We start from the raw sequence: 12,539 nt of genomic DNA on the forward strand, positions 1-12,539 counted from the left end.
GTGCCCCTCATGTCTCCTCTGAAGACGACCTCTGACCCGTTCTGATCTCTGAACCTGACTACCTTGTCCCTGCAGTCCAAGGTAGCACCATGGGTAGATAGCCAATCCATCCCTAGAATGACGTCAAAGTCTGTCAAATCTAGAACCACAAGGTCGGCGGAGAGGCATCTTCCCTCAACAAAAACTGGACTGTACTGGCAGACTGACACTGCCACTGACGGGTCACACTTGGGTCCACTGACCCATAGGGGACACTCTAAACCCAGAGACTATCAGACCCAACCTCTCAACGGCTCTCGGAGCAATAAATGAATGAGATGCACCCGGGTCCATTAATGCATACACATCAGAACACCCAATGACGAGATTACCTGACACCACGGTGTTGGATGTGATAGCCTCCTGCTGTGTCATGGTGAAGATCCTGGCTGGAGCTGATGGACCTTCACCTCGGGAACCAAAAGAAGAGGCTGCCCCTCTCCCTCTACCTCTGCCACTGCCCTGAGTTGTGGCTGGAACTGCTGGCTGTGCCACACTACCAGAAGCTGTCTGCTGGGGCTGGCCCATAAAAGGCGCTCTAGGACACTCCCGAGCTATGTGTCCCTCCTGTCCACATCTGAAACATGTATTAGTCCCAGCTCGACACACTCCCCTGTGCGGTCTTCCACATCTCTGGCATTCTGTACCATCTGAGCCTGAGCTCGAGCCACCGCCAAATCCCAGACCGGATTTCAACTTGTTCCAAAACTTATTCTTCTTCGGCTTCCTGGTGGTGTTATCCCACCTCTTCTTACCTGAGCTCTGAGAAGAGAGACCTGGCCCTCCTCTGCTTGGGGTCTTAACCCCTGAAGACTGGGTCACTGACTGCTTCACTGACCCCTCAACTATAGCACTTGCCTCCATTCTTCGAGCCATATCCACCACAATGTGGAAACTTTCTCTCTCAGCTGACTGAATCAACGAAGAGTACCTGGAATGCAGCTTCATAACATACCTCTTGGCTTTCTTCGTATCCGTATCTAGAGCTTGCCTTGAAAAAGGCAATAGCTCCAAGAATTTATCCGTGAACTCCTCTACACCCATGTGCTCTGACTGCCTCAGTTGCTCAAACTCAATCATTCTCAGTTCTCTGGAACTGTCTGGAAAAGCCCATCCAGCGAACTCATTCGCAAATTCCTCCCATGTCATGCCGTCTAGTCTTGGGTCCACATAACACTTGAACCATTCCCGTGCCTTCTTGCACTTTAAAGTGAACCCTGCCATCTGAATGGCCCTGCTGTCACTTGCCCCTAGCTCATCAGTTATTGTCTTCACCACTCTCAGATACTCAAAGGGGTCATCCCCTGACTTGTATTTGGGAGCATCCAGCTTGAGGTAATATGTCATCTTTACCTTGCTCCCATCAGCTGAGCTAGGTCTAGGAGGTTGAGTAACTGGGGCTGCTGGTTCTGTAGGTGGTGGAGGTGGAGGTGCAGCATTCCCCGAGGTGGGGTTTGCCGGGTTAGGATAGAAGGGTGAGGGTGGATAAGCTGGGTACTGTGTGTAAGGTGGATAAGGCATGTAGGTAGGGTAGGGGTTAAAGCTGGAGTAATCCGATGTACCTCCCATCGGATACCCTGAACCCTGTGGGAAGGGTGGATAATGGGGTGGAAAACCATACCCCGAGGCCTGAACGCCTCCCTGTGACTCCCCTGTCCCTTCTTCCTCCATGCTCACATCCAGGTTCCCATCCCTCCTCTGATCCTCTTCCATAACCTCCCTCACATCTGAAGAACTTCCTCCCCTATCTGTCCCCCTTCTGCTAGCATCAAAAGACCTTCTAGGGTCCCTTGACACTCTTTCTCTGTTGGCTCTACAAGACATTGCCCTAGGCAATGTAGGAGGACGGGCGCTCGTGCCCTCATCCTCAGGTGGCACTCCAGTCAATCGTGCAGATCGACGAGTTCCTCTCATCCTGTTTTCTGAAAAACAGCACACATCAAGCAAGCATTAGCATCATATGGTTCATGTGGGCACACATGAACCCTCATCACATACATCACATAGCATAGCATATCATTAATGCACATGCATAAAGTCATGGCAATTCACACCATCATGCAAGACAGGACTCCACATCCTATCCTAGTGGACATGATCTTCCTATTGTGCTTGACCTTCTATAACATCTATGAGCCCGACACTCTAGGTCCAATCCTATGAACCTAGGGCTCTGATACCATTCTGTAACGACCCGAAAATCGGACCGCTACCGGCGCTAGGATCCAGATCGGCTTAAGGCTGCCGGGACCCGTAGCAAGCCTGACATATAACCTGTAAACCTGTTGAACCCCATACATGATCATACATAACATAAACCTGTTGTAATACCCGGCTCGAGTCCAGCATCGGCATTCCTGTCGTCCGGTGGAATCTCGGGTGTCGGAACCCTCGACAAGGGTAATGCATATGTTTTCCAAGGTATTTTCACTTGTTTTCATGTTTTGAAGTGTTAAAAGACTTGAGTTTTGAAAGAAAAGCAACAAGGGAGAACTGCAAAGGTTCGGCCGCCGAAGGTCACTTTCGGCCGCCGAACATTGCATGGTTGCGGCTTCACGTTCGGCTGCCGAAGGTGGTCTGGCCAGCCACCTATAAAAGGGCCAAGGGTCGGTGGAAGGAGGTTATTTCTCCTCCACTTGCAGCCAGAGGTGAGTTTCAGCCTCTCCCACGTTGACTTTCATGTTTTCCATGATTTTCATCAAATCTTTCAAGAGTTTTAAGAGTTTTAAGAGTTTTGGTGACTTATGAAGGTTTTGAGCAAAAGAACCAAGTTTTGAAGCTTGGAGCTTTGGAAGAGCTTTTCTTCATATCTCCACGTTAGGATCCTTCATCCTCAAGTTGTGTAAGAGGTAAGTGAAGATCCTGAGCTTCTTTGATGATTTTGAAAGGTTTTAGGAAGTTTGTATGGGTAGTATGCATGTTTAGGTTTAGGTGAGGTTTTTGGTGATTTGTGGTGTTCCAACATGTTTCAGTGTTATGTGCTATGTTTGTTTGGGGTTTTAGGGTAGGTTTAGACCCCTTATGCATATATATGTGTATATGCTCGTTGGGAGTAGTTGATATGCATGTTTGTAGGTTTTTGGGCAAAGTTTGCATGAAACAGAGCAGGGTTCTGCCCTTCGGGCAAAACCAGGTTCGGCCGCCGAACCCCTTGTGGAGGCAGTTTCGGCTGCCAAAGGTTGCCCCCGAAAGCTAGGCTTTCGGTTTAGACAGAGACTTTCGGCCGCCGAAAGAGGGAGTTCGGCCGCCGAAAGTGTGTGAGTTTCGTCTCTGGACGAGACCTTCGGCCGCCGAAGGTGCCGCCGAACATGCATGAGTTTCGTCTCTGGAGAGGGGTTTCGGCCGCCGAACTTGCCTCCGAAAGTGCCCTGTCCAGCTTTCTTTAGCATGTTTTATGTGATGGTTTGAGGATTGTTTAGAGGGGTTTTGGGGAGTTTCTGAGAGATATGCTTGAGTGAGTTTGGTCCCTCATTTGAGTCCACCTGTGTAGGTACGGACCAGAGGAATCAGGGAGGTCAGCAGTGAGTCCAGTGTTAGAACCTGCAGAGTCAGTTCAGAGAGAACTACAGGTGAGTGGAACTTAACTTAATGTTTTAATATGAGAAATGAGTATTTTATCATGCTTCATGCATCATGAATATGCTATAGGGTGAGTGCATTAGTATACACGAATATGATGCATTGCATTAATCCTTGTACTTGGCATGGCTCCTTGTACATTGTTTCTATGAGACGGCACGGACTTCGTGAGGATTCATTAGCCCTCAGAGGAAAGACCTGGAACAGCCCTACGGGGACCAGGCACAAAGACCTGGAACAGCCCTACGGGGACCAGGCACATGGTACTCCGGTACCCCAGATGAGATAGAGGGAGTTTTGATCCGTCCGGCCGAGGTGATGTGATTACTTGTGATGTGATGCATTCCATGAGAGCATGTTTTATCACCTGTTATTTTATTACTATTCTACTCACTGGGCTATAGTAGCTCATCCCTCTCCCCTAACTCCAGTTGTGCAGGTTCAGAGGTCAGAGAGAACTCAGCAGGGTACAGGAAGAGTACAGAGTATTGTAATAGCTAGTGTGGACATGTAAATGTAAAGAGATAAGGTTTATGTATAGTGTATAGAATGGTGCTTGACTATAAGAGTTGTAATCCCTTGTTCTTTTCACATGATCAGTTTATGTTTACATATATGTGTTGTATATATGGAAACACCAGGCTTAACATTCTGAGTTTGATCCGCCTAGAGTCATGAGGAGCTCTAGTAGGGATTAGTAGAGAACAGAGAGAGTGCATGCACAGGTTAAGCCTTGGAATGAAGAAAAGTTTTATGTTTTACAGAAAATGTATGATCATGTATGGGATTTCACAGGTATACAGACAGGATAGCAGGCTCACTACGCGTCCCGGCGACCTTAAGTCGATCTGGATCCTAGTGCCGGTGGCAGTTCGGTTTCCGGGCTGTTACACCTGTAGTCTCTCTCACATATCAACCAAGCATAACCTGTACATATCATAGCATTCATGATGCATGGATCATGCTCAAAATTCATATTTCATTTAATTTAAAACTTAAGGTTTGTTCCACTCACCTCTGGCTAGCTCTGACAAACTCTGTAGCAGCTGGCTCACTGCTGGGGTCCTCGGTTCCTCGGGTCCGAACCTACACAGGTGGACTCCAATGAGGGACCAAACATACATGAACATAACTCTAATATACTCCCCAAAAACCCCCTAAAACATCATAAAACAATTACATAAAAACATGCAAGAAATGGCTGGACAGGGCACTTTCGGCGGCAGGTTCGGCGGCCGAAAGTCCCTCCAGAGCCGAAAGTCAGGCACTTTCGGCGGCCAAAAGTCCCAGACAGAGACGAAAGTCTCTTTTCGGGGGCAAGCTTCGGCAGCCGAATGCTGCCTCCACAAGGGGGTTCGGCGGCCGAAAGTTCCTTCGGCTGCCGAACCTGGTTTCTCCCAAATGGGCAGAAACTTGGCTCAAATGAACCTCTTGCCTCCCAAAGCCTCAAATCATGCATAAACCTGTTCTAAAACATGCATACACATCATACATCACACCTAGGGGTCTCAAACTATCAAATACCCCAACTACAACACTTCAAACATGCCACATTGTTCAAAAACATAACATTTGCTTAAAAACTCATACAACCCTATACATGCCATTCTACCCCATAAAACAACTTAAAACTTACTTAAAACATACAATGAGCTTAAGATCGGTTCTTACCTCTTGATGATAGAGAGAGAGACGACCTAAACTCGGAGATCCAGGCAAATGAGCTCCTGAGTTCCCAAAGCTCCAAAACTTGTCTTAAATGCTCAAAACTTGCAATGAGAGGTGAAAACTCAAGAAAAATGGAGGAGATTTGGAGAAAGAACACAAGATTTGGGGAGAGGGAGGTCGGAAGCTAGCTGTGGCCGAAAATGGGAGAAAGCTCGCCCATTTCAGCTAAGTGACCCTTTTATAGGTGGCCGGCCAGGCCACGTTCGGGGGCTGAAAGTGCCTCCGCATGCATGCCATGTTCGGCGGCCGAACTTGGGTTTCGGCGGCCGAACCTGGACTTCCCTCACTCATGCTTTCGGGGGCCTAACGTGCCTCCAAAACGCATGCATGTTCGGCGGCCGAACTTGACTTTCGGCGGCCGAACCTGGGTTTTCCTCCAAAGACTTTTCATGCAAAAACTCATTTAATTTTCATACTTAAAACCATGAAATACCTTAAAACATTTTATGAAAACATGTTTCTACCCTACTAGAGGCTTCCGACATCCGAGATTCCACCGGACGGTAGGAATTCCGATACCGGAGTATAGCCGGGTATTACAAAATGTTTAAGTTTTGTTATCGTGTGATCATGTATGTGATTTTATCAGGTGTAGCAGGATGTACAATAGGCTTGCTACAGGTTCCGATGACCTTAAGTCGATTTGAAGCCTACCGCTGGTAGCGGTCCGGTTCCTAGGTCGTTACAGAGTGGTATCAGAGCCCTAGGTTCATATAGTCGAACCTAGAGTGTTGGGCTCATAGATGTTTTAGAAAGGCAAGCACATTAGGAAAAATCATGTCCACTAGGATAGGATGTAGAGTCCTGTCTTGATGAATATATGATGGTGTGTAATGCCATGATTATATGCATGTGCATTCTTGTTATGTTATGTATGATGAGGGTTCATGTGTATCCACATGAATCATATGATGCTAATGTATTTATGATGACTATTTCTTTTCAGAAGACAGGATGTGAGGCTCACGTCGATCTGTACGGTTGACTGGAGTTCCACCTGAAAATGAGGGTATGGATACGCTCTCCCCTGCTGCTCCGTCAAGAGCACGGTCAAGTAGGACTAATAGGGGTGAAACGTCAAGGGACCCTAAAAGGTCTTTTAATGTAAACCAAAGAAGAACAAATCCGGGAAGAATGTCAGCAGATGTCAGGGAAACAGTGGGGGATGATCAGAGGAGAGATGGAAGTCTGGATGTGAGTTTCTCAGGAGAGGGTATGGGAGAGTCTGAAGGAGGCACTCATGCCTCAGGATTTGCCTACCCACCGCAGTACCAACCTTACCCACAGGGACCCGAGTATTCGATGGGAGGCACATCGGATTACTCTAGCTACCACCCGTACCCCCTCACACATGCCCTATCCTCTCTACTACCCACCATATCTACCGTACCCCATGTTTTCACCTCCACCCTTTTACCAGAATTCGGCAAACCCTAATCCAGGGAGTGCTGCACCACCTCCTCCCCCACCAGCAGAACCAATAATTCCTGAAGCTCAACCACCCAAACCTAGCCCATCAGCAGGGAGCAAGGTTAAAATGAAAGATTATCTAAAGTTGGATACTCCTAAGTATAAAGAGGGGGATGACCCGTTCGAGTACATTAAAGTAGTGAAAATGATAGCTGATGAGCTAAGGGCCAGTGACAGCAGAGCCATTCAGATGGCGGGGTTCACTCTAAAGTGCAAGAAGGCAAAGGAGTGGTTCAAGAATTATGTGGACCCAAAACTGGACGGCTTATCCTGGGAACAGTTTGCAAATGAGTTTGCAGGATGGGCCTTCCCAGACAGTTCGAGGGAGTTGAAGGTAATAGAGTTTGAACAACTACTGCAGACTAAAGAAATGAGTGTGGATGAGTACACAGATAAATTTCTGGAGTTGCTTCAGTTTGTGGGTCAGGCTTATGACACTGATTAGAAGAAGGCTAGGAGATATACCATGAGACTCCACTCTAGGTATTCCTCCCAGATCTTAGCAGCAGAGAGAGAGAGTTTCCACACTATAGTGGATGCAACTAGAAAAATGGAGGCTAGTGCCATCATACAGGGAACAGTAAAACAACAGGTGGCACAGTCCTCAGGTTCCAAGACCTCGAGTACAGGAAGATTTGATCTCTCTTCTCTGGGCGCAGCCGCCACGGGGAGTAAAAAGTGGAACAAATCCACTAGGAAGACTAAGAAGAACAAGTTTTGGAACAGCTTGAAGTCTGGTCTGAGAATGGGTAGTGGTTCAAGCTCTGGTTCAGATAGCTCTGGATGTGTAAGGTGCGGTAAGCCGCACAATGAGCTTTGTCGGTTTGGGACTACAACTTGTTACATGGTCAAAAGGGGCACATGGCACGTGAGTGTCCCAATGCAGCTAGAATGACACAGTCCCAACAGACGGCTTTTGGCAGTATGGCTCAGCCAGCAGCTTTAGCCACATCTCAGGGCAGAGGGCAAGGGAGAGGGAGAGGGACAGCCTCTTCTTCAAAAAATTCCCAAGGGGAAGGTTCTTCAGCTCCAGCACGGGTCTTCACCATGACACAGCAGGAGGCCAACACATCAAACACAGTGGTGTCAGGTAAACTCACTATTGGGTGTTCTAATGTGTATACTCTTATGGACCCTGGTGCCTCTCATTCTTTTGTTTCTCTGAGAGCCATAGACAGTTTGGGTTTGATAGCTTCCAGGCTAGGGTGTCCTTTTTAGGTTAGTGGGCCCAAGTGTCATCCATCTGTGGCAGAGACAGTCTACCGGTTCAGCCCAGTTATAGTTAAGGATAGGTGCCTTCCAACCGACTTTGTGGTTCTAGATTTAACTGATTTTGACGTCATTCTGGGGATAGATTGGCTCTCTATTCATGGTGCTACCTTGGACTGCAGAGACAAGGTAGTAAGGTTCAGAGAACAAGATGGATGGAAGTTGTCTTTCGAGGAGACAAAATAGGTATGCCTATAGGTTTGATATCGGCCTACAGGCTCATAGGTTGCTTAAGAGGGGTTGTCAGGGATTTCTTACTCATGTCAGAGAGTTTAATGGTCAGGTTAGGGAACAAGTTTCAGTGCCCATGGTAAGAGAGTTTCTCGATGTTTTTCCATACGAGCTACTAGGTTTACCACCTGTTAGGGAAATAGAGTTTGAAATTGAAGTAATGCCAAAAACCAGACCCATCTCTATTCCTCCTTATAGGATGGCACCTGCCGAGTTGAAAGAGTTAAAAGAACAGTTACAAGAATTGGTAGATAAGGGTTTCATCCGACCTAGTACCTCACCTTGGGGTGTTCCGGTTTTGTTTGTGAAAAAGAAGGATGGATCTCTCATAGAGCATATTTTAGTCCATTTTATCATTAAGTTCTTGATGTTTATTTACATCTTTTCTGCCTAATTTTATGGTTTTAATCATGTTTTGCAGATATTGGGTGTAAAGAGACAATCTGGAGAAAATGCTCTTAAAACTGCCAAAAAGTGTCAAATATGGAAAGTGCCAAAAAAGGAAAGTTTTCAAAAAAGGAAAGTTTTCAGAAAAGGAAAGTTTTCAGAAAAGGAAAGTTTTCAAATAAGGAAAGTGAAGAAGCAAAAGCAAATAAGGAAAACTCAGTCAGAAGATTATTTAAAATTCAAAATGTAGATCTTTCTTTCCTTGTTCAATGATGTGCACACACTGCAGCAGTCATATCTTCCTATTTAGGCAGCAAGATTTCAAGAAGACGCACTTGCCTTTCCTGCATTCAGCATTCAAAATTCAAACGAAGGATCCACCTAAAAAGGAAAGACTGGACAGATATCTTTTCTCTTCTGCAGAGCATCCGCGCGCGCCTCACTTTCCCTCTGCAGAGCATTCGCGCGCGCCACCTTCCTTCTGCAGTGCATGCCGCGCGCCTCTTTTCTTCTGAATAATTTGCAACGCGATTGTTTCCTTTTCAGACACAACTTAGGCAGCAAGTACCTCTAGGGCAGTAAGGTCAGCCTCTAATCCTATTTAAGAAGCTCTTGACCAGCCGAATGACACTTCTTCGATCTTCAGAACATCTTCACGCCTCACCTTGCACAAGGCCGACGCTCCACTTCTCCTTCTTCATCTACCTTTCTTATTTTCTTTTATTTTTGGTTTTGGTTCAGCCATGAGTAGCTGAAACCTTTTATTCTAGTTGAAGATTGGTTGAAACTAAAGTTGTTTAATGGATTGTGAGATCTGAACATAAACTGTTTGTCTTTTGTTTGTTCAATATTCATACAATTTGATACTTGAATCTATTATTACTTTGTTGTTTTGATCAAATTGGCCACTTGATTCTTGATTGCAAGGTAGTAAATTGTTAGTTTGAATAATTTTAAGTTTGTAATTACTTGAATTGTTCAAACATAAGAACACTTAGTGTAACAACTAAGAAATTGTATGATCTAGCAACATCTCATGCGTTTGAGAAGCTAGGATTGGATCTCTCTATTTTTTCATGCAATTAACGATTGTTTTGATGTCTAAGGCCCAAGGACGTTCCTTGACAATTTGTTAATTAGTAATTAATTAGAGAACGTTCCCTAATTGGTTTAATCATAAGGAGAGACATGGCGGTGAGAAGCGTTTTTCATCTCTATAACTAATCTATTGAATCAATCAAAAGAACATAAGTTTCAATGATCAATCCAAACAACTGAAGTGGATCCAATTCTTCAACTAGACCTTTCCTGTAACAGCCCGCTTATCGGACCATCACCGGCACTAGGATCCAGATCGGCTTAAGGCCGCCGGGACCCGTAGTAAGCCTACTGTTAACTCTGTGTACCTGATAAAACCCATACATGATCATACTTAAGCTGAAAACTGTTACTTACTCTTCTTTTTTTTTTCTTTGCTTGACTATTTTTTCTTTTCTTGAAACTTTTCTCATCAACTAAGCCTGGACTATGCATGCTCTGTCTGTATGCACTCGAAGAGTGATACCTGCTATGGTACCATACAGTAACTACAGAGATAGAAAGACTACCATGCACCAAGCCTAGCGCATCATAACAACATTATCTCAATCATACAATGATCACGTGCAAAGGGATAAACATACTCTAGGGCCAAGCACAATTCTATAACTCAATACATAACTTGCTATTACAACATAAACTCTGTACTGTACATCATTATCATGTCCACTATTCTATACTATTACATATGCCTTTACCCTTGCTTTCTCTTTCTCTTTCTCTTCTCTGAGGCCCTGAAAAATGGGGTTAGGGAGAGGGATGAGCTGCTAAAGCCCAGTGAGCGGAATCTATAAAAAATCACATTTAAAACATGCTATCATATGATGCATCACTGCACAAACATTTCACATCTCGGATTAGACATGATCCCAAAACATGCCATAAAACTCTCTAAAACTCTTAAAACTTGCTTGAAACATAAGGGGAGGTGAGGATCCATGCTTACCTCTTGAAGAACTAGAGGATTGATGATCCAAGCTTGGAGATAGGGAAAAACTCACTCAAAATCTCCAAGTGCTCAACTTTGCTTCCTTTTGCTCAAAACTCTAAAACAAAACTCAAATCAAGTTAAAACATGCAAGATTTGAGGAAAACATGAGAAATCACACCAAGGAGAGCTTGAACCTACCTTTGACCCAAAAACAGAGTGTTTAACACTCAAGTCTCGGGCAAAGGGGCTTTTGTGGTGGCCAACCGACTCTTCCTTCGGCGGCCTAACGTGCATGCAAAACCATGCAACTTTCGGCGGCCGAACCTGGCTTTTGTCCCCTTGGCCTTTTCATTTCCAAAACTCAATTTTCTTAACTCAAAACATGCAAACATGATAAAAACACTTAAAAAACATCTTAAAAACCTTTCTTCTACCCTTAGGGCAAGCTCCGACATCCTCGAATCCCGACTTCCAACGGAAAATCCGCCGGAACGTAGGAATTCCGATACCGGGGTCTAGCCGGGTATTACATTCTCCCCCCCTTAAGAACATTCCTCCTCGAATGTTCCTCTCTAACTCAAAACAAAGTACAAACAGAACAGAACATAAAGCACATAAAGAACAAAAGAAGCTAACACTCACCTCAAAAGAGATGGGGGTACTGTTGGAGCATAGACTCCCGTGTCTCCCAGGTGCACTCTTCGATTTTATGGTGGTTCCAGAGGACTTTCACCATCGGGATCTCCTTGTTCCTTAGCTTTCTGATCTGGGTGTCAATGATCCGCACTGGTTGTTCTACATACGTGAGATCTCCTAGGATCTCCACATCTGGTTCACTGAGAACCTTACTCGGATCTGACACAAACTTCCTTAGCATCGAAACATGGAAGACTGGATGGATTCTTTCCATAGACATAGGCAAATCAAGCTTATACGAAACATTTCCGACCTTCTGCAAAATCTCAAAAGGTCCAATGTACCGCGGAGCCAGCTTACCTTTCCTCCCAAAACGAACCACCCCTTTCATTGGAGACACCTTCAACAAGACCAGATCCCCCTCCTCAAACTCTATGTGCTTTCTGCGAACGTCTGCATAGCTCTTCTGCCGACTAACAGCAGTCTTGAGCCTCTCTCTGATAATGGGCACCACCCTGTTCGTGATCTCTACTAACTCAGGCCCTGCTAGGGACCTTTCTCCAACCTCTTCCCAACAAACTGGTGACCTGCACTTCCTCCCATACAGAGCTTCATATGGGGCCATCCCTATGCTAGCATGATGACTATTGTTGTAGGCAAACTCCACTAAGGGTAGATGCTGCCTCCAAGATCCGCCAAAATCTAGCACACACATTCGAAGCATATCTTCTATGGTCTGGATGGTCCTCTCTGACTGTCCGTCAGTCTGTGGATGGAAAGCAGTGCTGAAGTCTAATCTTGTGCCCATAGCCTCTTGCAGACTTCGCCAAAACCTGGAGGTAAACTGGGGTCCTCTGTCAGACACTATAGAAACAGGAGCCCCATGCAACCTCACAACTTCCTCAAGATACACCTGCGCTAGCTTGTCCACAGAGTAGCCACTCCTGACAGGAATGAAGTGAGCAGATTTAGTCAGTCTATCCACAATCACCCATATGGAGTCTAGTCTGTTGGACGTCGCCGGTAATCCCACTACAAAATCCATCGCTATGTTCTCCCATTTCCATTCTGGAATCGGCAGTGGGTTAAGCATTCCAGCCGGCTTCTGGTGCTCTAGCTTCACCCTTTGACATATCTCGCAGGCTGACACAAACTGTGCCACTTCTCTCTT

This window comes from Manihot esculenta, chromosome 10 (genome assembly GCF_001659605.2).
Source record: "Manihot esculenta cultivar AM560-2 chromosome 10, M.esculenta_v8, whole genome shotgun sequence".
NCBI classification, from domain to species: Eukaryota; Viridiplantae; Streptophyta; class Magnoliopsida; order Malpighiales; family Euphorbiaceae; genus Manihot; species Manihot esculenta.